The sequence below is a fragment of the Canis lupus genome, chromosome 5 (genome assembly GCF_048164855.1).
Source record: "Canis lupus baileyi chromosome 5, mCanLup2.hap1, whole genome shotgun sequence".
In the NCBI taxonomy this organism is placed as follows: Eukaryota; Metazoa; Chordata; class Mammalia; order Carnivora; family Canidae; genus Canis; species Canis lupus.
Genome location: NC_132842.1, coordinates 69,434,007 through 69,459,921, shown reverse-complemented (window position 1 = coordinate 69,459,921; position 25,915 = coordinate 69,434,007). Strand labels below are relative to the sequence as shown.

At 39.3% G+C, this 25,915-nt stretch overlaps 1 protein-coding gene across 5 annotated transcripts in view; it reads left to right on the top strand.

The window, feature by feature from the left end:
• The window catches only part of ZBTB8A (zinc finger and BTB domain containing 8A), a 62,711-nt gene that overhangs the window by 11,584 nt on the left and 25,212 nt on the right, over window positions 1-25,915 (top strand). For 3 of the 5 annotated variants that reach the window (XM_072827244.1, XM_072827243.1, XM_072827246.1), the window contains one exon: window positions 2,397-2,499. The exons of 1 other annotated variant lie outside the window; for it this stretch is intronic. The gene's annotated coding sequence lies outside the window, so the exon portion shown is untranslated. Of the gene's footprint in view, window positions 1-2,396; window positions 2,500-16,689; window positions 16,791-25,915 lie in introns of those variants that run through there. One more of the 5 variants, XM_072827245.1, reaches the window with a different exon arrangement.

Below are 25,915 nucleotides of genomic sequence, written 5' to 3'. Positions count from 1 at the left end.
TGATTCCAGAGCCTGTATGCCCGCACACTGACCAGTTCTGCTGCTCACAGACAGACTACTCACACGTCTGCTTAAATTTTGAGGCAAATGATGTTTAATATGTCATCCAGGCCTCGTTGCCGGAAGAAGACACCACTCTAGTGTTTTCATTCGTTTACTAAAGGGAATTGAGTGCTTACAGAATCACTGGAAGGGCCAGGAAGAATCATTCCCAGAACCAGACTGCCAAACAGGCCCCCCAAGGGAGGGAATCAGGAGGCTACCACTGGCACTGTTGCGTTCCACATGACATGGCTAGTTCAAAGGTCAAGAAATTGCTACCCTGAAACTGCCCCTCAACACCCACCAACTGGTGATGGTTGTCTCCACCAAATTTGTCTCTGAATAGCCATGAAGCTCTGGACACTGGAAGGCTGCTGTAGGAAAATCCATTGTTTCCATAAATGTACTTGCCGGCATTAATGCCTAAGCAGCAGAACGATGGTCTCTGCCTCATTTTGGTCTTCCAAATCTCACAGAAGAACATTTGATGGATGGACCCTATTTCACATAGGGAAACTTAACCGTAAAGGAGTCTGGGAAATGTATTCTTTAATTTTCCAAAAGGGAGGTTAATACACAAACTAGCATCTGCTAGGGTAGGAGCGCCTGGCTGGCTCGGTCAGTAGAGCATGCGACTCCTGATCTCAGGGTGGCAAGTTCAAGTCCCATGTTGAGTGTGGAACCTACTTTAAAAATTTTGTTTAAAAAAAATATCTGCTAGGGTAGAACGTGGTGGTTATCCCTAAAAATGACATGTCATCGGTATCTAAAAACTACTTCCGGCACAGACTATGTTCAGAAATCACTTTTCTTAAACAGCCACAGAATTAACTTTTGCTTGCCACTGTACAGACCCAGTACTAGTTAGTGTGCTGTTAAAGTACCATTGTTGAAATAGTGAAGCTAAAGCTATCACAGTAAGTACCCTTTGCTGAGTGCCCTCCTAGCTCAGTGGGGCTAGGTAATGGATGAGCTTTTAGTATAGTAAGGAGCTGTTCTCAAAAATTATTTATTTTATTCCCCCAACTACAGTTTTCTGCTCAAAAATCTTTGTATGCCTCCAGCAACAATGTTTTGAATGGTTCAAGTTGCCAGAATTCAGACCTCCTCATGAGTGGGTAGTTGATGCAATTGTTTTACTAGTTTATTTTTTTTATTTTTATTTTTTAAAAGATTTTATTTATTTATTCATGAGAGACGGAGAGAGAGGCAGAGACACAGGCAGAGGAAGAAGCAGGCTCTCTGCAGGAGCCTGACTTGATCCCCAACCCTGGGATCAGGCCCTGAGTCAAAGGCAGATGCTTAACCACTAAGCCACCCAGGCGTCCCTGTTTTACTAGATTAAATATATTTGAACAGTTCTCCTCTCCTTGGTGCTGTTTTCAGGATACTCATTTAAAAATTATGTCAGTTTGTTTTTTCCTTCTACTGGCCTGTATTATCTAGATTTTCTGTAAGTATATAATACTCTTATAATCAGAAAAAAATACACATTACCTTAAAAAGTGATTCCATTACTTTAGTCCAGAAATTTTTGGCGAGAATTCTGAGCTTAACTGATTGGTTTAAAAAGCATCAAATTCATTTTCCACTGCCTCTGGGCATAAAGCCTAACACTGTCTTTGATTAACAGAACTTCATGGTCAATGAAGAAAATATCAAACAGATTTTTTTTTTTGGTAATTAAAAACGGTTGGAAAACTGAAAAATTTTTAACAAGTTGTTACAGCTGATATCACAATTTGTGGTACATTCTGGTACAATCTGGCAAACTGAATAAGTTATAAAAGATCTGGATGAAAAAAAAAAAAAGATCTGGATGACTACAGTAGGGCTTTCTGAACATATGTGGTAGGATTTTTTTTTCCCCACTTCCCGCAACCATACAGTTTTTAAGAAATGTCGAATTTTTCAAGTTGAGTCTTTAAAGCTCTTCTGTTTGGTTTTCTTGCAAATTGTATTAATGCCACTTGCAGGAAAAGGGTAATATGACATGTCTTGCTGTTGTGGTACCTCATCTACTGGTCTGCCTTTGAACATCTGACATCTTAAGAAATTTATTTTATTGTCAAAGTTAAAAAGTATGTCTGCTTGCAATTTGCCATACCCCATCTTAATATCAGAAATCACTTCTCGCAGACTTTAATATTAAGATTTCACTAAAAAATAAGCAAATTTATTTTTATTTCTGTTAATTCATCATCTCTGCCAATTATCTATTTTTACCTGCTAAAAAGTGGTACCTGATATAGGCTGCCATGTAGTTTAAGTAAGTATCTAGTAAGTACCTTAGCAGATGCTGCTGTCTCTTATTACAAAAATACATTATAAATAGCTATTTGCTCTCTCTGCAGGACATCCTTCACATACAGAGTGTGTTTGACTTGGAATCTTCCCTTTTTTACTCCACTCAATTGACATAGCAGGGTTTCAAGAGCAGCGTTCATAAATTTTCAGGTATGAGCAATTTTAATTCTTGATATTATACCTAACTTAAATATACAGATAGTAGAAAGTCAAGTTTTGCAATGATAGATTTTTATATATTAGCATATGGATTTATTGCTTGAAAAGTTATTGTATAAAACATTCAACATTCTGATTTTCTTGGCCAGATCTCCCTGTTCACTTTTTGCTAAATTTTTAACTCATTGCGTGTCTTGTGTATGTATCTCTTCCATTCTACCTCGTTCAAAGATTCCTATAACATAAGAGCTACAGATGATCCAAACCAGTTCACTCAATTGGCAGAGAAGGAAATGAAACCTAGAAAGGTAAAGTCTGTGGACATAGAGTTAATTGAGTGGTAGAGCTAGTGTCAGATGTTCCAGCTCTTCTTCTGACAGTTGTGCAGAGGTACAGCTCAGCAGTTACATCCTGAAGCTTTGGAATCACACGTCTGGGTTAATACCCTTTTCTGTCCAATGGGGAGAACCATACCACCTACTGGATAGGTTTATCCTGTGTGAGGATTAAAGAAGACAATATATTTTGCTACTGTTATTATTTTCAGTGGCTCTTGTTATTTCTCATTGGGTTGACCTCACTGCTTCTTGAAACTGCCCACCGTGGATAACGGTCACCATACACTCTCTCCAGATTCTCCCTGTAAGTCTCTGTAACACTGGCTTCTTTTCCCCATCTTGCTCCACAGTCGAGTCCAGGTCCTGTAGGTTCTCATCTCAGCCATGCTTCCTATGAGTTCCTCCGTCTGTCTTTGAAGATATCTTCTACTTCTCTGTCTTCAGATCTGACTTACCCTTTGAACTTCAGATCAGTGTTTCCAGTGGCCCTATGGCCATTGCTTCCCAATTTTCCACTCAACTCTCACATGATGTGCTAAAACCAAAGCCATTCTTTTTCCCCTAAACCAGTTCTTTCCTCCTGACTTCCTAATTTCTGTTAGTGATACTACCAAACTTAGTGACAGCAGTGGGGCCTTCTGAACATACATGGCAGGATTTTTCAGCTGGCCATCAAGACCCATGGATTTATTTCCCATTTATGTATTTTGCATCTTTTCCTTCCTTCCCTTTCCTGCCATCATCATGGTGTTCAGGCCATTAACCAGATGAGCTTGCAATAGAGTAACTGTTCATTTACCTGGAAGTGGCTGGGTTCCTTTTCTCTCTCTCCCCCAAGAAATACCACTTCTCGACTTTTCATAATGGAATGTCAACTTGTCCCTTGTTCACTTAGCACATGAATCTTGATTTAAGGAAAGAAGCAGAATATCATTACTCCGAGAGCTTCCAAAATGCCTTAATCGTGAATTACAACCCAGGTTTGGTTAAATGTGAGACTCGTTAATATTTACCCACTTGTTTGACAAACTTTAAAAATTTTTGTTTTTGAATATATTTTTATTATTCAGAGCTCAAAATATTTGAAAGTATACCATCTAAAGCCTTTATCCCATTCTTGTTTCCTGTCCCCTAGATTCCATCTCACAACTCAAAACCACTGTTCTGTTTCTTGTTAGTCTGGCTCAGACTTTCTGCTTATTTTTCCTTTGCATACACACACACACACACACACACATGCAAGCTCTATTTCTTGCTTTTTAAAAAATTTAACTGTGCATCATAGCCATCTTTCCAGATAACTCTCCCCTGTTCATGACATTTTTCTGATCCTTCACTATCACAGAGGGTTCTTCAGTGAATAACCATGTACATGTGTCATTTAAAAAAAAACATTTTATTTATTTATTCATGAGAGACACACAGAGAGAGGCAGAGACAGAGGGAGAAGCAGGCTCCTCACAGGGAGCCCAATGCAGGACTCAATCCCCAGACCGGGGATCATTCCCTGAGCCAAAGACAGATGCTCAACCGCTGAGCCACCCAGATGGCCATGTGTGTCATTTTGATCATGTACCAGCACACCTGTAGGATAAATTTCCAGAAGTGAAATATCTTGGTCAGAAAATATATGTATTTGTAATTTTGAGAACAGTTGCTGATTTGGCCTCCATGGAGTCGTACTAATTTATATTCCTACCAGTAATGATTGAGGGTACCTGTTTTCCCACATTCTTTTTTTTAAAAGATTTTATATATTTATTAGAGAGAAAGTGAGCATGTGAATGGGGGAGGGGCAGAGGGAGAGGGAGAGAGAGAAGCTTAAGCAGAGGTTCCATGTGGGGCTTGATCTTACAACCCATGAGATCGTAACCTGAGCCGAAAGTACAAGTTGGATGCTCAACAATACATCAGTGTGGCTTTAATGTGTGTTTATATTTTTATGACCAAGGTTAAACATACCTTTCATATGATAAGGGACGTTTATGTTTCTTTTCCTGGGAACTGTCCTTTGTCTCATTTTGTCTTAGGATTATTGTTCTTTTACTTGCCAATTTCTTAGAAGCTCAGTAGAGATGACCCTTTTCTCTGATAGACTTTTTTGCTGCATCATATGTCTTTTGCCTTTGCTCGTGGTTATTTTTTGGCCATGCAGGATTTTATTTAATTTTTATATAATCAAATGTTTGTTTGTTTTTTAATGGCTTCTGCATATTGAGTCACAGACCCTTCCCACTCAGAGTTTATAGAGTCTCCCATATTTTCTCTTAGAACTTCTAAGGCTTTGTGGTAACACTTAAATCTTTGATCCATATGGAATTTATTCTGGTTTGAGATGGGAAGTGCAAATCCAGCTTTTTTTTTTTTTTTTTTGAAAGCTAAAATTGCCCCAGTGCCACTTATTAAACTGCTCATTTTTTTCACCATAAGTTCATCATCTATTAAATTCCCACCAATACTAGAGTGTATGTCTGGATTTTCAATATACTCCATTGGTCTTTTTCTTTATCACCAGCATCACGGTTTTAAGTACTGTGGAAGTATAATTAGATAGATGTTGGTGCTAATTCCTTCTCTTTGTTCTTCTTTTTCATAATTCAACTAGCTATTCTTGTTTATTTATTTTTCCATAAAACCTTGGTAGCAACTTGTATTGATCTTAAAATAACCTGCTGGTGTTTTTATATGGTCAAGTTATGATAACATATCTTAGGAAGAACTGACACCCAATATGTTGAATCTTCCAATTCAAAAGTCTTGCCTTTCCATAGTCTTCTCTTACATCCTTGGTTTTCTTTCTTTCTTTCTTCTTTTTCTTTCTTTCTTTCTTTCTTTCTTTCTTTCTTTCTTTCTTTCTTTCTTTCTTTCTTTCTTTCTTTCTTCTTTCCTTTCTTTCTTCCTTCCTTTCTTTTTCCCTTCCCTTCCCTTCCCTTCCCTTCCCTTCCCTTCCCTTCCCTTCCCTTCCCTTCCCTTCCCTTCCCTCTCTTCTCTTCTCTTCTCTTCTCTTCTCTTCTCTTCTCTTCTCTTCTCTTCTCTTCTCTTCTCTTCTCTTCTCTCCTCTCCTCTCCTCTCCTCTCCTCTCCTCTCCTCTCCTCTCCTCTCCTCTCTCTTTTTCTTTTTCTTTTTCTTTTTTTCTTTTCTTCTTTCCTCTTTCAACAGAAAGAGAGAGATCACAAGCAGGCAGAGCAGGGCAGCCTGGGTGGCTCAGCGCTTTAGCTCCGCCTTCAGCCCAGGATGTGACGCGGGAGACCCGGAATCGAGTCCCATGTCAGGCTCCTTATAGGGAGCCTGCTTCTCCCTCTGCCTGTGTCTCTGCCTCTCTCTCTCTCTGTGTCTCTCATGAATGAATAAATAAATAAACAAACAAACAAACAAACAAATAAATAAATAAAATTTTAAAAAACAAAACAAAAAACAAGCAGGCAGAGTAGCAGGCAGAGGGAGAGGGAGAAGCAGACTCCCCACTGAGCAGGGAGCCTGACCTGGGGCTCAATCCCAGGATTCTGAGATCATGACCTTAGCTGAAGTCATATGCTTAACTGACTGAGCCACCTAGGCACCCCTAAAAAACTGTTTTTTATATTGAGCTAAAATCTGGCTTCCTAAAGTCTCATCTATTGGTCTGCTTTGCTTTTCAGAGCCACTCTGAATATTCATTCAATAAATACTGATTGAGCCATATGCCATTTAGCACCATATACTCTGTGCTAGGGACACTGAGGTGAACAAAACAGAGTCCTTGCCCTTTGGGGGCTTACGTGCTAGCCATCAGTCTAGAGGACTTGTCTATTGGAATGACTTGAAAGAATTCTGTTTCTTCTACATAACTGCCCTTCAGTATTAGAAGATAACTCTCATGTCTCCTTTGAATCCTTTCTGCTAGTTTCTAAACCATGTCTCCTGTGACAGTTTCTCTGACACTAGCCAGTGAGCTATAGTTAACTGTAGTGATACAATGACACTCCTCCCCACCCTGCAGATGGGCTTGTCCAGATAACCTCTGATGATGTGGCACCAAAGCAAAGACTTGTATAATGTTGGGGAACAGGTTGTGTGAAGATGTGAGTGAGGAGTGTTCCTGAAACAAGGGCCATGGGGAGTGAACTGGCCCTTTGGGGAACATCAAGACCAATGAGGTTAGCACTGGGGGTGGGCAGAGGGTGGGAGGAAAGGAGATCTTGCAACCCTTTTAGACAAGGGTAAAGATCTTGGATTTCTTTCTAAGTGGTGGTTCTGAGTAGAGGAATGCTATGCTCTGACTTAGGTTTGAGTAGATCCCTCTGGAAAAAGCAGAGACCAGCCAGGAAGCTAATACAGTAGTCTTCCTAATCAGATATTCTTTTATGATCCTTAGGAGGGTTTTGCCATTTTTGTCATAAACTTCCTGCATGCTTCTTATTAAAATATTTAGTTTCAACTATTTTTGTGAAAGGAATCTTCCACTATATCTGCTAATTACCTATTTGTTTTTGTGTATTAATTTTGTAAGTGGCTGTCTTACCAGATTCTTTTGTTTCTAGAAGTTTTTATTTAATTGACTTTATTAAGGTATAATTTACGTAAAATAAAGTGCACCCATTTGAAGTGTACAATTCAGTGAGTTTTGACATATATTCATGTGTAACAGTCACCATAAGTAAGATACAGGACATTTCCATCACCTAAAATTTCCCTCCTGTCCTTTTATCCCCTTATGCCTTTTTGTAGTTAAATCCTCCTGTCTCACTCACAGCCCCAGGCAGCTATTAATCTCCTAATTCTGTCACTCTGGATTAGTTTCGCCTGTTCTAGAATTTCTTGTAATGAGAATCACCCAGTATGTACTCTTTTGTGTCTGGCTTCTTTTGTTGAGGCTAATGCTTTTGAGATTCATTCAGATCCTGGTGTATATTAGAGGTTTGTTCCCTGCTATTGCTCAGTACTATTCCATGGTACAGATGTACCACAGTGTAGCTATTCACCAATTTATGAATGTTTTCTTTCCAGTTTGGGGCCAGTATGAATGAAGCTGCTATGAAAATTCTCGTGCAGGTCTCAATGTGGACATATGTTTTCATTTCTCTTGGGTAAAAACTTAGGAATGAAATTGTTGGCTCAAAAGTAGATATAACTTTATTAGAACTGCTAAGCAGTTTTCCAGAGTGACTGTCTCATTTCATATTCCTTTTTTTTCATTTCATATTCCTGCCAGTAGTGAGATCCAATTTCTCCACATTCTTGTCAATACTTAATATTGTCCATCTTTTTAGTTTTAGCCCTAATAGTATGTATTTAATGACTTTTTTTCTAAAGATTTAATTAATTTATTTATTTGGGGAGGGGAGAGAGAGACAAGCAGACTCCATGCTGGGCACAGAGCCTGAGGTGGGGCTTGATCCTATGACCCTGAGATCATGACCAGAGTTGGAAGCTTAACCAACTGAGCCACCCGGGTGCCCCTGTGACAATGAAATTTAATTGTTTTTTTTTTTTAAGATTTTATTTATTTATTCATGAGAGACAGAGAGAGAGACAAAGAGGCAGAGACACAGGCAAAGGGAGAAGCAGGCTCCATGCAGGGAACCTGACACGGGACTCGATCCTGGGACTCCAGGATCAGGCCCTGGGCCAAAGCCAGGCGCTAAACTGCTGAGCCACCCAGGGATCCCTAATTGTGGTTTTAATTTGCATTTGCTATATGAAGAATGTTAGAGATACCTGGGTGGCTCAGTTGGTTAAGCATGGGACTCTTGATTTGCGTTCAGGTCATGATCTTAGGGTCATGTGATGGAGCCCCTGGTCAGGCTCTGGACTGGGCATGAAGCCTGCTTAAGATTTTCTCTCTGCCTGCCTTTCCTCCCCATGTTTGTGCATGAACTTGTGCCCACACAAGCTCTCTCTCTCTCTCTCTCTCTTTTTTTTTTTTTCTCTCTCTCTTTAAAAAAAAGAAAAGAGGGCAACCCTGGTGGTGCAGCGGTTTAGCGCCGCCTGCAGCTTGGGGCGTGATCCTGGAGACCCGGGATCGAGTCCCACGTCAGGCTCTCTGTGTGGTGCCTGCTTCTCCCTCTGCCTGTGTCTCTGCCTCTCTCTCTGTCTCTATGAATAAATAAAATAAAAAAATCTTTAAAAAAAATAAAAATAAAAATAAAAAAAAGAAAAGAATTATGTTAAACATCTTTTAATGTGCTAATTTGTATATCTTCTTTTGGGAAATGTTCAAATCATTTCAATCATTTTCTAATTGTTCATTTACCAATGTCATATAGTTTGTCCTATTATTTAGTTGTTTGATGTCTTTATATATTCTGGATACAAGTCTTTTGTCAGGTATATGTGTTGCAAATACTTATTCTAATTCATGGCTTGGCTTCTCATTTCCTTAACAGTATGGTTCAAAGTGCAGAATTTGTCAGATTTTTCTTTATGCCCAAGATTTTTGTGTGCAATAAGTCTTTGTCTAGGGGCACCTGGCTGGCTTGGTTGGAAGAGTGTGTCATTCTTGGTCTTGGAGTCATGGATTTGAGCCCCACGTTGGGTGTAAAGATTGCTAAAGTAAATACACTTAAAAAAAAATAAAAAAGAAGAAGGGTGCCTGTGTGGCACAGTCTGTTAAGTTTCATACTCTTGATTCTACTCAGGACATGATCTCAAGGTTGTGAGACTGAGTCCTGCCTCAGGCTCTGTGCTGAGTGTGGAATTTCCTTGGGATTGTCTCTTCGTCTCCTTCTACCCCTGCCCCCTCCCCCACTTTCTCAAATAAATACATAAATCTTAAAAAACAAAAAACAGAAAAGGGTTTTTGGGTGGTTTAGTCAGTTAAGGACCAACTCTTGATTTCAGCTCACTTAATGATCTCAGGGTCGTGAGATTGAGCCCTGTGTTAGGCTCTGCACTGAACCTGCTTGAGATTCTCTCTCTCTCCCTCTCCTGCTGTCCCTCCCCCTGCTCATGCATTCTCTTGAAAGAAGGAAAGAAGGAAGGAAGGAAGGAAGGAAGGAAGGAAGGAAGGAAGGAAAGAAAGAAAGAAAGAAAGAAAGAAAGAAAGAAAGAAAGAAAGTCTGCTTACCCCAAAGTCCTGTAGATTTTCGCCTGTTTTCTTCTAGAAATTTAACTTTTACACTTAGTCTTGTGATCCATTTTGAGTTAAAATTTGTCCGTGGTGTGAAATAAGGGTCAAGGTTCATTTTTTCCCTATAATGGTTACCCAGCTGTTCTGGCACCATTTGTCTGAAAATTCAGTTATTGTGGCACCTTTTAAGAAATTTGATAAAATTGATAATATATTTGTATATTTCTGGACTCTCTTCTATTCCATTGATCTATGTGTCTTTCCTAATGTTAATACTACATTGTCAAGGTGCCTGGGTGGCTCAGTCAGTTGAGTGTCCCGACTCTTGGTTTAGGCCATGATCTCAGGGTTGTAGGATCGAGCCCCCAGGTGTGCTTTGCACTCAGCACAGAGTCTGCTTGTCCCTCTCCCTCCATTTCTCCCTGCCATCCATCTCTAAAATTAATAAATAAAAAAATCTTTAAAAAAAATACTACACTGTCTTGGTCACTGTAGGTTTTTGTTTTGTTTTGGTAACTGTAGTTATATTAAATCTTAAAACCTGGTAAGGCAAGTCCCTTTTATTCTTTTCAACATTGTTTTGGCTATTCTAGGTCCATTACATATCCTACAAATTTTAGAATCAGCTTGGTAATTTCTACAAAAAGAAGCTTTTTGGATTTTGATTGAGATTAAATGGATTCCATAGGATAATTTGAATAGAACTGACATATTTACTATTTTGGTCTTCTAATTCATGTATATGGCCTCTCTCCATTTATTTAGATCTTTGACATTTCTCTCAGCCATTTTGTAGTTTTCAGTATGCAGAGTTTTCATATATTTTATTAAATTGATCCCTGGGTTTCATGTTTCTTAATGTTCTTACGAATGCATTTTTAATTTCATTTTCTAATTGTTCATTACTAACTTATATAAGTAGAAATAATTTTTTAAAATACTTATTTATTTAGAGATTCCTGGGTGGCTCAGCGGTTAAGTGCCTGCCTTCAGCCCAGGGCATGATCCTGGAGACCCAGGATCAAATCCCATGTCGGGCTCACTGCATGGAGCCTGCTTCTCCCTCTGCCTATGTCTCTGCCTCTCTCTCTCTCTCTCTCTCTCATGAATAAATAAATAAATCTTTTTTTTTAAGATTTTATTATTCATGAGAGACACAGAGAGAAAGAGAGGCGGCGACACAGGCAGAGGGAGAGGGAGAAGCAGGCTCCATGCTGGGAGCCTGACGTGGGACTCGATCCTGGGTCTCCAGGATCATGCCCTGGGCTGAAGGCGGCGCTAAACTGCTGAGCCACCGGGGCTGCCCTAGAAATAATTTTTATATGTTTATATGTTTATATCCTGTGACCGTGTTAAATTCAGTTACTAGTTCTAGAAGAGTCTTTGTAGATATCTGGGGATTTTCTATGTACGTGATTTCTCCTGGGATTTATTTATTTGTACAGTGAGTAAACAATGACAGACTTTTTCCCTTCCTTTTCACTTTCTTTTATTTCGTTTTCATTTCTTATTACATTAACCAAAACCTCCAGGTCAATGTTGAATAGAAGTGTTGAGAACTCAAATCTTTGCCCTGTTCCCTACTTAGAGGGGAAAGCAATCTTTTGCTTTTTGTAGATGCTCTTTATCAGGCTGAGGAAGTTCCCTTCTACTCCTAGAGTTTTTATCATGAATATGTGTTTATTTATTTTTTTTATGAATGTGTGTTTAACTTTTCAAATGCTTCTTCTGCATCTATTGATAATCATTTTTTTCTTATTTATTCTGTTAACATGGTGAATTGTGCTGATTGATTTTAAACTGTTAAACTATCTTGCATTCTTGGAGTAAAATTTTGATTTGCTAATATAAAGTTACACATTTTTTGTGTCTGTGTTTACAAAGGATATAATTATGTAGTTTTCTTTTCTTAGAGTGTCTTTGGTTTAGATAGTAATACTGGTCCCGTAGAAAGAGTTGGGAAATTTTCCTCCTTTCCTGTTTCCCGGTGTTTGTATGGGATATGTATTATGTCTTAAATGTCTAATAGAATTTAATATTGAAGCCATTTGGGATTGGAGTCTTTTTGTGGGCAGATTTTATTTATTTATTTTTATTTTATTTTATTTTATTTTATTTTATTTTATTTTATTTTATTTTATTTTATTTTATTTTATTTTTTAAGATTTATTTATTCGTTTATGATAGAGAGAGAAAGAGACAGAGAGGCAGAGACACAGGAGGAGGGAGAAGCAGGCTCCATGCAGGGAGCCCGACTGCGGGACTCGATCCCGAGACTCCAGGATCGCGCCCTGGGCCAAAGGCAGGCGCCAAACCGCTGAGCCACCCAGGGATCCCCTGTGGACAGATTTTATTTATTTATTTATTTATTTATTTATTTATTTATTTATTTATTTATTTATTTTTAAGATTTTATTTATTTATTCATAGAGACAGAGAGAGAGAGGCAGAGACACAGGCAGAGGGAGAAGCAGGCATCACACAGAGAGCCCGACGCGGGACCCGATCCAGGGTCTCCAGGATCACACCCCGGGCTGTGGGCAGATTTTAAATTACATTTTCGATTTCTTTAGTATTATGTTTCTTTAATTGACATATGGCTAGTCAGACTTTTTATTTTCTCTTTTATCAGTTTTGACCATTTATATCTCTTAAGAAATGAGTTCATCGGACTCCCTGGGTGACTCAGTTGGTTAAGTATCTGACTCTTGATTTCGGCTTAGGTCATGATCTCAGGGTGGTGAGATTGAGCCCTACATTGGGCTCTGTGCTGGGCATGGAACGTGCTTAAGATTCTCTCTCTCTCCCTCTTCCTCTGTCCTCCCCTCCCTCTCTAAAAATTGTTTTTAATTTAATTTAAAAAGTATTCATTTTATCTAAATTGCTGAATTTATTGGCAAAGAGTCATTCATAAATTTTTTTATTAAGATTTATTTATTTGTTCATGAGAGACACAGAGAGAGAGAGGCAGAGACACAGGCAGAGGGAGAAGCAGGCTCCCAGCAGGAAGCCAGATGCAGAACTTGATCCGGGATTCCAGGATCACTCCCTGAGCCAAAGGCAGATGCTCAACTGCTCAGCCACCCAGGCGTCCCTATTTTTTGTTTTTTTAAATATCTGTAGGATCTATAATAATGTATTCCCTCTTTTATTCCTGATATTGGTAATTTTGAATTTTTTCTTTTTTTATTAATTGGTCATGTTAGATGTTGATAAATTTCATTGATATTGATATGTTTTATTGCTGTTGATCAATTTATTGATATTGGTATAGAGAACTAGCTTTTGGTTTCATTGATTTTCTTCTCTCATTTGCTCAGTTTCTTTTTTTTTTTTTTTAAGATTTTATTTATTTATGAGAGAGAGAGAGAGAGAGAGGCAGAGGCAGGCAGAGGGAGGAGCAGGCCCCATGCAGGGACCCCAACGATGTGGGACTTGATCCTGGGACTCTAGGGTCACTCCCCCGCCAAAGGCAGGCGCTCTACTGCTAAGCCACCCAGGCGTCCCTCATTTGGTCAGTTTCTATTTCATTTATTTCTAATCTTGTCTTTATTTAATTTTTTTCCTTCTCCTTATGTTGGGTTTAATTTGATCTCCTTTTTCTAGCTTCTTATGTAGAAACTTCACTGAGTTTTAGAACTTTTTTCTTTTTTAATATAAGCATTTGAAGCTATACTTTCCCTCTAAACACTGCTTTAACTGCAAACAAGTTTTGATATATTGTCTTTTCATGCACTTCAAAATATTTTCTAATATTGCTTGTGATTTCCTTTACATGTAGGTTATTTAGAAGTTTAGTCTTCAATTTCCAAATTTGGGGGTATCTTCATTTGCTATTGATGTCTAATGTGATTCCATACGATCAGAGAATATACTTTATATGATTGCAATTCTTTAGCTATATTAAAAGTTGTTTTATGGCCAAGTCTGTGGTCTGTCTTGGTAAATGTTTGAAATGTACTTTAAAAGAATGTGTATTTTGCTGCTGTTATGTATAGAGTGTTCTGTAAATGTCAATTTGGACACATGGTTGATAGTGTTGGTTGAGTGTTTTATATACTTATAGATTTTTCCATCTGTTCCTTCTATCTGTTTCCTAAGAGAGGACTGTTGAAATATACAATAATAAATATGAATTTTAGTATTTCTCTTCACTTCTGCCAGATTTTGCTTTCTGTATTTTGAACCTCTGTTATTTGGTACATAGATATTGTTGGTTATATTTTTTCAGTGAATTAATATTTTTATAATTATAAAATCTTTTTAACTGTCTACTTTGTCAAGTATTAATATAACTATCTCTCTTACAATTAGTGTTTTCATGGTGTCCTTTTTACATTTATTTACTCTTAACATCTATATCTTTATAGTTAAGGTGAATTTCTTATAGATGGGCATATATTTGATCATTTTTCATCCAGTCTGATAATCCTTTTAAGTGGAGTTCTGAATATTTGCATTTAATATAATTATCAGTATAATTGGATTTAAATGTAACATCTTCCTGTTTGTTTTTTATTTATGTCATCTGTTTTTGTTCCTCTTTTCCTGCATTTCCTTATTCTGCCTCAGTAAAGAATGTTGAGTAATTTTTGTATTCTCCACTTTATGTCCATTTTATCTCCACTGTTGGGCTTATTACTTTAATCTCTTTTACATTTGATGGTTATTCTAGGGGTTACAATATACATTTCCCTCATCACAGTATGCCTTTTACTTATAACTCATCACATCACACCATTTCTTATATAACAGAGTCTGGCAAACTGCAGTCTTCAGGTCAAGTCTGGTTCCCTACCTGCTTTTATAAATAAAACCACAGCCATTCATTTACATGTTGTTTATGGTATATTTTGTGCTACAGTGGCAGAGTTGAGTGCAAGAGACTGTTAGCTTGTAAAACCTAATATATTTACCATCTTGCCTTTTACAGCAAGTTTGCAAACCTCTGATGTATAGTGTATTTGTTTCTCCTCTGATGTATAGTATATTTCTGTTTCTCATCTTTTCTTCAAATATTTTTCTGCTTCCATCTTTTCCAGAACCTCAACTACAAACATATTAAATCATTTGATATTGTTCCACATGTCACTAAGGCTCTTCTCATTTTTTATCAGACCTTTTTTTATACCAAATAATCCATTTTTATGTCTTCACATTCATGGATTATTCTTCTATATTTCGTAACCTGCTATTCTTAAGCCCATCTAATGAATTTTTTATTTCAGATATTGTATTTTTTGTTTCTAGGAATTTTACTTTATTATTTTTTATATCTTCTATTTCTCTATATTATTCATATTTTTCTTTAAATTTTGAATGTATGTATAATTGTTTTTACATCTTTGCTAAGTCTAGCATTCATTTCTGGGTCTATTGATTAATTTTTCTTCTGATCCTAAACAGGACTTTTTACACATGTCTAAGTAATTTTTGATTGAATGATGGACAAAGTAAATGTGTTTTTGAGTGTCTGAATTTCATGTCTTTAAGACTTGAATTTTTGGGGATCCCTGGGTGGCGCAGCGGTTTGGCGCCTGCCTTTGGCCCAGGGCGCGATCCTGGAGACCCGGGATCGAATCCCACATCGGGCCCCCGGTGCATGGAGCCTGCTTCTCCCTCTGCCTGTGTCTCTGCCTCTCTCTCTCTCTCTGTGACTATCATGAATAAATAAATAAAAATCTTTAAAAAAAAAAAAAAAAAAGACTTGAATTTTTGGTTTGTTAGTTAAGTTGCTAAGTTAGTTGATGATTTGGGGATTCCTGGGTGACTCAGTGGTTTAGTGCCTGCCTTCGGCCCATGGTGTGATCCTGGATTCCTGGGATTGAGTCCTGCACCGAACTCCCTACATGGAGCCTGCTTCTCCCTCTGCCTGTGTCTCAGCCTCTGTCTCCGTGTCTCTCATGAATAAATAAATAAAATCTTTAAAAAAAAAAAAGTTAGTTGATGATTTAAGGCTTGTTTTTTAGTTTGGGGGACAGTTCTAGAATGATCTTTACTGTTAGGTTAGTCCTACTAAGGTATTACTATTCTGGGGTCTCTATTTAATGCCCTGAGTGTTCAGTGAAGAGTTCTTACTGTGGCTGGTCAAAACTTTCCTCTTAATTCTCTGTGAGCTCTGAGAATTTTTCTGCTTAGTCTCTTTACTCAGACTCGAAGTGTCACACCACACGTGGAGATTAGTGTTTAGCACAGATTTAGGATACTCCTTTTTTTTTTTTTTTTTTTTTTTTTCAGATTTAGGATACTCCTAAACAGATTTATTGACCCTCTTGCCTGTGTAGTTGTCTCCTCTGGTATATATTTTTTTTTAATTTTTAAATTTTTTTCTTTTTCTTTTCTTTTTTTTCCCTCTGGTACATATTAACCTACAACTTCCAGGTACCTCAGCCCTTGTGAACTTAGCTCCCGCTCCCTTCTGCTCTTTATATAGGCTCCACACCCAACATGGTGGGGCTTGAACTCCCAACCCAGAGATCAAGAGTCACATTCTCCTTGGACTGAGCCAGCCAATCAGGTGCCCCTGTTCAGTCCCCTTTTGATTTCCACATCCAGTATCATAATCCAGAAGACTAAAGTGGTTGGCTTACTTCATTTGATCCTCAGAGATCATAGTCCCACTTTTCCTGTTTTTTTTTTTTTTATTGTCAAGAACATTATTTTCACATATTTTATACAGTTTTCTAATTATTTATAGCAGTATGCCAAGTCTAGTACCAGTTACTCCAACATGACAAAAACCTAAGAATTTTACTTTAGGAAATAGTTTTCTAACTTTTGCATTTTTTTAAGTAGTCTTCATGCCCAGCATGGAGCCCAGTATGGGGCTTGAACTCATGACCGAGATCAAGACCTCAGCTGAGACCAAGAGTCGGACATCTGACTGAGCTACCCAGGTGCCCCTACTTTTGCATTTTAAAAAATATTTTATTTATTATGAGAGACAGAGAGAGAGAAAGGCAGAGACATAGGCAGAGGGAGAAGCAGGCTCCATGCAGGGAGCCCGATGTGGGACTTGATCCTGGGACTCCACGATCATGCCCTGAGCCAGAAGGCAGACGCTTAACCGCTAAGCCACCCAGGCATCCCTTAACTTTTGCATTTTAAAGATACCTATCACCTGTGATAACAATAACTTTCATCCTTTCCAATTTCCAACATTCATACTTTATATTAAATTATCTTGCCTAAGTCATTGGCTAGTGCTTCCAGGACAATGTTAAATAATAGTATGGATATTTTTCTGGTATTTTTCCCTAAGGGTAGATGGAAAGCACTTTTTTTAAATAAAGATTTTATTTATTTATTCATGAGAGACACAGAGATTGAGAGAGGTAGAGACACAGGCAGAGGGAGAAGCAGGCTCCATGCAGGGAGCCTGATGTGGGACTTGATCCCAGGATCACGCCTTGGATCAAAGGCAGGCAGGCGCTAAACTGCTGAGCCACCCAGGGATCCCCTGCTAAAGCACTTTAAAGAGATAACATCTCTCGACACCTGGGTGGCTCAGACATTGAGTGTCTGCCTTCAGCTCAGGGCCTGTTCCTAGGGTCTAAGGATCGAGTCCCACATTGGGCTACCTGTGAGGAGTCTGCTTCTCCCTCTGTCTATGTCTCTGCCTCTCTCTGTGTGTCTCTCATGAATAAATAAATAAGGTCTTAAAAAATAGTAATAAATAAAGAGAGAACACCTGGAGTTAATGAAAGTGTTGGAGGAAAAAAAAGATACTCTTCAGTATTGGTGAAGATATAAATTGATATAATATTTTGGGAAGGTAAATTGTACTCACTCAGCAACTCCATTTCTAGGAATCAGGTTATTTCACAAGTGCTCAAAGATCTGTGTGCAAAGGTATTCATTGCAGCATCATTTATAATAGCAAAAAGTTGTAAAGTCATGACCCATGACCATGTTTCAAATGAGAATAGAGGAATTATTAGATTTTAACTGACAGGACATGATAGTAAAAAATTGGGTATTGATCTGATGCTTCTCTAGCAATATTCCCGGGTGTCTTGTTTTGGCAAGTATATGACACAGCCCTGAGTATGTTTTCTGTTAGCATAGTATTCTTGTTTCTCTGTGCTCTGGAGACATACACGAACTCAGAAAAAGCTGAGTCCATACAATAAGAATGCAAAGGCCTCAATCTCTAACCATGTGATTCAATCTTTTTTATATAATAATTTCTGGATTTTGAAATGGGATTTTGAAGCCTACTATTAACTAGAATCTGGATTACATTAAACATGGACGAAACTTCATTATAGACATAGCTTCTTGAGCATTAATTTACTAGAGTGCTCTTCACTTCTAAATATGTTTATATTTATAAATTTGATACAGTACTGAATTGTAGTTAATGCATTTTTAAAATAACTGCCCAGGCAGTTCAATATAGTTAGCACTAATGAGAGCTGATTTAGCAGATTGTATGTTCCTGAGTTTGAGAGGGCGCTCTAATCTGTTTGTGTTCCTAGGCCATGGTCTCCCCTTCTGTCATTATTACCTGTTTGCTGAATGATTTTAACCCATAATGACTTATCCCAGGTATGCAAGTGTTAAGGCCAAAGTTACTATAAGAGTGTTACACATAGATAGTACCTTAGATTTTAAAATGGGTATTTTACAGTGGCTTGAGCCAGGGAAACACCTTCAAAAAACTTGTCAACTGTTAATTAGAGACTGGTGGAAGACTTCTGACATCATGGAAAGTACCATAAAGTTATTGTAGCCTGCAGAGAAATGATTCACAACTATGTAAATGAATGAAGCTAAAGGAAACTTTGCCCACAGGTATGCTAGGACTTTGGGGGATACAAAGGAAAAAGCAACTGCAACATAGCCGTACCAGAGACTATGCTTTAGTGATATCTTAATCTGCATTGCTCTGAGTACATTAGATTAATGTTTCCATTGATAGAATTGTGTTCTCTCTGCTAAATAGAGTATTCTTTTTTTTTTTTTTAAATGTTTATTTATTTATGATAGTCACAGAGAGAGAGAGAGAGGCAGAGACACAGGCAGAGGGAGAAGCAGGCTCCATGCACCGGGAGCCCGACGTGGGACTCGATCCCGGGTCTCCAGGATCCGCCCTGGGCCAAAGGCAGGCGCCAAACCGCTGCGCCACGCAGGGATCCCTAAATAGAGTATTCTTAAATGGGCTACAGTTGCAGCCGTGGATGGTGTCACAAATTAGGAATAAATAATTCGTGTTCACACATTATAGAAACTCAAATTTCAACAGAAAAGGAAATGTACTGGCTCTTGTAACTATAAACCTAGAAGGAACATCGGCTTTAGACATTGCTGGGGCCAGGAATTAGGATAATGTCATCAGGACTCTAGAACAGTTTTGTCTGGCTTTCCTCTGTATTAACATCACTCTTAGGTGGGTTTCTCACTTGTGGAAGGTAATTTTTTGTAGTCCTAGGCTTTTATGATTGTTAAGGCCCATGCCCTCCTACAGTAAGAGCTTCATTCTCTAGCTTCCATGATACACCCTAAAGGAAGACTCAGACTGACCAGTCTGGTCATGTGTCCATGGAGTCAGCAAGGCCAAGGAATGAGCAGCACCACCAAGTTGTGGAAGGAATCCTGTGCTGAGGAAGAGAAAGGGGGTGCTGTGCACACAAAAACAATAGAGGTCTAAGTATAATAACAGAAATGGAAGGAGGATCATGTAGAAGTATACCTGAAAGGTTATAGGTAACATGACTTCATGCCTGTGATCTGATTTTTACATATTCTGGGGGGAAAAAATCGAAGCAGAGAGAAGACAGAAAATTAGCAAAATTTTAAGTGTGAAAGCCAGTTATTAAGTACGCAAGCATTCCTAATATTACCTACCCTGCTTTGGTAAGTGTTTAAAATTTTGCCTAAAGAAGTTAAGGGCAAAAATAAACACCGTTTCTAATCAACTAGGATTGTTTCTAAGAAATTAAAGGTAAGAGAGACTCTGAGAGGAATGATAATATGTCATTTGTCCAGAAGGGGAAGTTTCAGGATAGATCCTTTTCTTAGACAGCTGATTTATCTATTTTTGGTCCTAGAAATGTTATCAGTCAGGGTTTAGTCAGGAAAACAGAAACCATTCTGGATATTTCGAAGAGAGGGAATTTAGTATATGAAGTCAGTTCCAAAAGTCTAAGAAAAGCTAGAACAGCAAAATGGAAAAGAAGGCCCAGAGAAAGCAAGAAGGATTTTAATTATACCTCAGAAGCTGCTGTGCCCCTCACCTGGAGCCCACAAGTCTGTGCTGGCTGCTGGGCAGTTGAGCTGCTGTTGTGGTCAGTTCTGGGTCTGCCAAAGAGGTGCCACTTTTATCAGAGATGGAAAGTCCAAATGATAGAAAGGCTATGGAGTCCAGAACCACCCACCCCTATGCCACTATATCCAACAGCCAGCAGCCACTGACAATTGCTGAATTTCCACCGCCCAAAACAGGAAACTTCTTTTCCTTCTACTGATTTCCTATCAGTGCTTCCTATTGATAGGATCAAACAGGAACCCAGCTGCAAGGAAGGAAGCCTGGGAAATGTCATTTGCAGAATTCCAATTCCATCAGTAGAGAGTAGAGCATGGCAGGCATTGAGCGGAGAGACATGTAAATATCCAGCATAGTCTACCCTCTGGGCAGCTATATACATCACTCTTCCCATATTTAAAATTCCTTTTTTTTAATAAGATTTACTTATTTATTTTTAGAGAGAGAGTGTGTGCATACATGAGTGGGAGGGGCAGAGAGTGAGAGAGAGAACATGTTAAGCAGATTCCTTGCTGAGCACAGAGCCTGACATGGGGCTCAATCTCACAACCCTGAGACCACAACCCACTGCACCATCAAGGCACCACCCCACCATTTTTAAAATTCTAAACAAATTCACGAATCTGCTTTACAATATGTAACTATCCTTGGTACCCCCTTCCCCCAAAAAAACCCTTAGCCTCTCCCAAAATGGGAGATGTTAATTCCACTTTTAGGTCAGTTATAATCAAATTTAATGGAATTGGGGGACACCTGGGTGGCTCAGGGGTTGAGCATCTGCCTTCAGTTCAGGTTGTGATCCTGGAGTCCTGAGATTGAGTCCCACATCAGGCTCCCTGCAGGGAGCCTACTTCTGTCTCTGCCTCTCTTTCTGTGTCTCTCATGAATAAATAAATAAAATCTTTTTAAAAAAATTAATGGAATCAGGACACCTAGGTGGCTCAGTTGCTTAAGCATCCAACTCTTGATTTCTGTTTGGGTCATAATGTCAGGGTTGTGAGATGGAGCCCTGAGTCAGGCTCCACACTGGGCATGGAGCTTGCTTAAGATTCTGTTTCTCTCTCCCTCTGCCCCTGTCTCCCTTAAAAAGACTTTTTAAGTGGAATTATGTGATGTTTCTTTGTGAGAAGTATTCCTATCTTGGGAGCTAAGACCTTGTCAGGTACCAGAAGTAAAAATTCTGTAAGTGAGTTATTAGAGGCCAAAGTGAAAACACTTCCAATCCTTGATTTCTATTTTTTTGAAAGATTTTATTTATTTATTCAAGGGGGGGGAGTGGGCAGAGGCACAGGCAGAGGGAGAAGCAGGCTCCATGCAGAGAGCCCGATGTGGGACTCGATCTAGGTCCCCAGGATCAAACTCCGGGCTGCCGTGGGCGCTAAACCGCTGCGCCACCGGGCTGCCCCAATCCTTGATTTCTAAAATTAAATATTGTAACTATGGAAAAAATAGCATTATATATTGGTCTGTGGTTACAAGCATATAGCACCCCTATTTCTCGGGGTATCATCTCTCAAATGGGGTCATATCGGAGTATTCCATTGGTTATTCTACCATTTTATCAGGTGAGCTGCTTCTAGGTGCCAGAGTAGATGGCAGGCTTCATGGTAGCCAGGGAAGAGGCTGGCTGACAGCCACAGAACAGGTCATCTTGTCCACCTGATTTCTGAAAGACTCCTCTGTAGTGGGTACCCTTTATTAAATATTCACTTGAGCACTAAGACTTTATACGCTGTGGCCACTCCAAGAGGTATATTCCCCTGCCTTTTCTGCACATACCTCTTCCTCACATGGCCACCAGTCCTTCTATCCAGTTCTTCCTAAATCCTTGATTGTTTGGCCAACTTGTTAGCCATTGTCCACGGATCAAGGTAAAATTTCTGCCTGTTGTCTATTTCTTCTATCTCTTTGTCCATGCAGAGTGGACAATCAGATGCTCCCTGGGGAGATTTCCTTTACCAGTATCTTTTGGGGACACTCCTGATTGGAGCTGTGATGCTTCTGCCATCCACTCCCAGCTGCTGCCAGTATATTGTGCAGAACCATCTGTAAATCAGACTTTAATTTCTTCTTCCTCAGTCAGCTAGTTTAGAGAACTCAACAACCATATGTGTGAGAGGAGGAAAGGCAGCAGTATACTAGGAGTAGGAGCTGTGGCATGTGCCCCCTGCTCATGAACTTACTTGTAGGTTCAGGACCTGTTCGGTCCAACCTTGTACATAACATTTCACCTTGATGATGGAATGCTGCTGCACATGCCCACACGTACAATTTGGTGCATCAGTAACACCCATGATAGGCAACTCAGGCATAGCCACCTGATGTCCCTGGTCAGGCATAAGAGGACCTGGTGGCATGCCAAAAACTCTTTTGCAAAAGGAGAATAGTTATCTGTTAGAGAGGTATGATGGTTAATTTTATGTGTCAGCTTGGCTGATCTACAGTGTACTCAGTAATTTGATCAAATGTTATTCTGCGTGTTTCTGAGAATGATTTTGAATGCATTTAAGTTTCAACTGATAGTAAAGCAGATTGCCTTCCCTAATATGGGTGGGCTCATCCAATCAGTTGAAGACCCAAATAGAACAAAAGGCTGATCCTCCCACCAAGTAAGAGTATTTCCTCCTTCCTGACTGCCTTGAGCTGGGACATTATTTTTTTCCTACCTTTGGATCAAACTGAAACATTGGCTCTTTCTGGGTCTCAAGCCTGCCAGTCTTTGAACTGGAACTCACTCCATTGGTTCTCCCAATTCTCAGACCTTCAGTCTTGGACTGAAACTACACTGTCAGCTCCCCTGGGTCTCCAACTTGCCAACTGCAGATTTTTGGACTTATTTTCCTCCAGAATCATTTGAACCAATTCCTTAGAATAAATCATATATATATATATATATATATATATATATATATATATATATATGCCTTCCATTGGTTCTGTTTCTCTGGAGAACCCTAATACAAGAAGTACTGAATTTTCTCTCAGATTTTCTCTAAGGGCTATAATTCTCCTATTGGGGCTGATCATAGGCTCCATACAGCATCCCCTGTTTATCACAGACCTCTAACACCACTCCTAAGGCCAGTGTAGCAGAACAACTTGCACTGTAGCAGAGCAACTTGCACATCTAAAACCTTCTGCAGAATCTTTTCTTGCTCTGGGCCACAATTAAAACTCACCATCTTATGAGTTCCTCAGTATATAGGTTGGAATAGCACCCAAATGAGGTATAGTTCTTCTTCTTCTCCTCCTCCCCCTCCTCCTCCTCCTCCTTCTTCTTCTTCTTCTTCCTCCTCCTCCTTCTTCTTCTCTTCCTTCTTCCTTCTTCCTTCTTCCTTCTTCCTTCCTCCTTCCTCCTTCCTCCTTCCTCCCTCCTCCCTCCTCCTCCTCCTCCTCCTCCTTCTTCTTCTTCTGCTTCTTCTGCTTCTTCTTCATTTATTCATGAGAGACACAGAGAGATAGGCAGAGGGAGAAGCAGGCTCCATGCAGGGAGCCCAATGCGGGACTCGATCCCAGGACTCCAGAATCATGCCTGGGGCCAAAGGCAGATGCTTAACTGCTGAGCCAACCAGGAGTCCCTGTAGTGTTGCTTCTGAACCAAAAGATTCCTACAACTTACTTTTTATGGTGAGTGGCATAAAGTACAACAGTTTGTCTTTCACTTTATCATGGGCTAATCTCAACTTGTCCCAGATCGTGTGACAACCCCCCCTCTAAAAATTTCAACAAGGAGGGAGGACCCTCAATCTTCATGGTCTTTGTCTCCTACCTTCTGCCATGCATTGATCTTACTAAGTATTTAGGATAGCTTCTGCATTCTGCTCAATATGTCCAGTCAGCATGATATCATCAATGTGTGATGTCCATGATGGGTAAAAGCAAACTGCTGCTCATGTTTCTTGCTAATTCATATAGAGACAAAAACATCTCTCCAAGCCAATGGCTGTATTCCAGATGTTGGCTACTATGTTGATTTGTTCCAATGTAAAGATCACATCTAGAAAACTGCTATAATTAGAATTATTCATTGATTAAGGACACTGTGATCTACAGTCAGTCTCCAAGACCCTTCTACTTTCTGTAGAGGCCAAATGGGGAATTAAATGCAGAAGTGATAGGAATCACCACTGTAACATCTTTGAGGCCTTTGCTGGTGGCACTAATCTCTGCATATCCCTCAGAGATGCAATATTGGTTTTAGTTTATACTGGTAGGGAGAGGAAGTGAAGAATTTATATTTGTTCCTTCTTACTGTAATAGCCCTCACACCATGATCAGGGAGTAAATGTGGGGCTTCTGGGAACTGTACTTTAGAAAGTGTAGAAATAACCATAGGTCAGATCAACTCAGGCCAGAACCCCATTTATCAATTGACCTGAATAAGCCCCTCCCTTGACTGGTGGGTCACAGTGGTGTTAAGGTACCCAGGGATTAACACCAACTCAGAACTAATATCTGGCAATCCCTGGAAAATCTAGATATTTTTACTTTCCTAGTCTTCAGCCATCTAAGTACATGCTTTCATTTACATTAATTTAGTAATGACTTACTAGGACAGTATTTCAAGTCTCTTTGAGGAAGACATGAAGAAAATGTTCTAGTATATACTTGTGGTAGTATAGTATCCTTCTTCAATTAAAGGTTCAATAAATCCAGGTCTGCGGGCACCTAGGTGGCTCAGTCAGCTAAGTGTCTGACTTTTGGTTTTGGCTCAGGTCATGATCTACCAGTTGTGGGATTGAACGCCACATTGGGCTCTGTGCTCAGTACAGAGTCTGCTTTAGATTTTCTCTCCCTCTCCTTCTCACCCACCCACACACACTCTCTCTCAAATAAATAAATAAATACAATCTTTTAAAAATAATAATCAATCAGTCAATCCAGTTCTGTAAATTAGTTTAGGTCTGAAGTATATATGACAGGCTATCTTGCTCCAAAATTGGTAAACCAGGTCATAGTCTTGCTCAAGAGACCTAAAGTTTTTTTTTGTTGTTGTTGTTGGTTGGTTGGATGTTTTGGTTATATAGATCAATTTAATGTGTTAGTAAGCTGTTCATCTAGATAATTCCTAGAGACAACATGATCAACTAGCCATCACCAAAGATCTACCCCTGCTGTGTATATGGTAATTGCATACACATTGTCTCTGGCATTTAACTACTGTCACTTGGCCTTTGTCACTCTGGGACCTCATCATCCCCATTTCAGTGAAGACATCTCCCTTTGTGTCATTTCCATCCTATAGGTGACAGCCACAATATCTTAGTGAAGGAAGTATTCTCTGGACATCTGGGTTTCTTCCTCCACATTAGGCCAGAAGTTCTAGCTTCCCAACTTCACTGAATATAGTCCACCCTTGAGTTCAAGTTGTGGTCTGCCCATGAAACAGATTTTTATTTTTTTATTTTTATTTTTTTTTAATTTTTTATTTTTATTTTATGATAGTCACAGAGAGAGAGAGAGAGAGAGAGAGAGACAGAGACATAGGCAGAGGGAGAAGCAGGCTCCATGCACTGGGAGCCCGAAGTGGGATTCGATCCCGGGTCTCCAGGATCGTGCCCTGGGCCAAAGGCAGGCGCCAAACCGCTGCGCCACCCAGGGATCCCGAAACAGATTTTTAGAACCATTCCCAAGTATTTGAAGTAACACATAAAATCCACAATCTCTGGTAAGTATACCTGTATGAATAAATCCAGCCTGTTGCAACATTGTATACCTCAGAATCCATTACAAAACATATTCCCATGTTTGTGC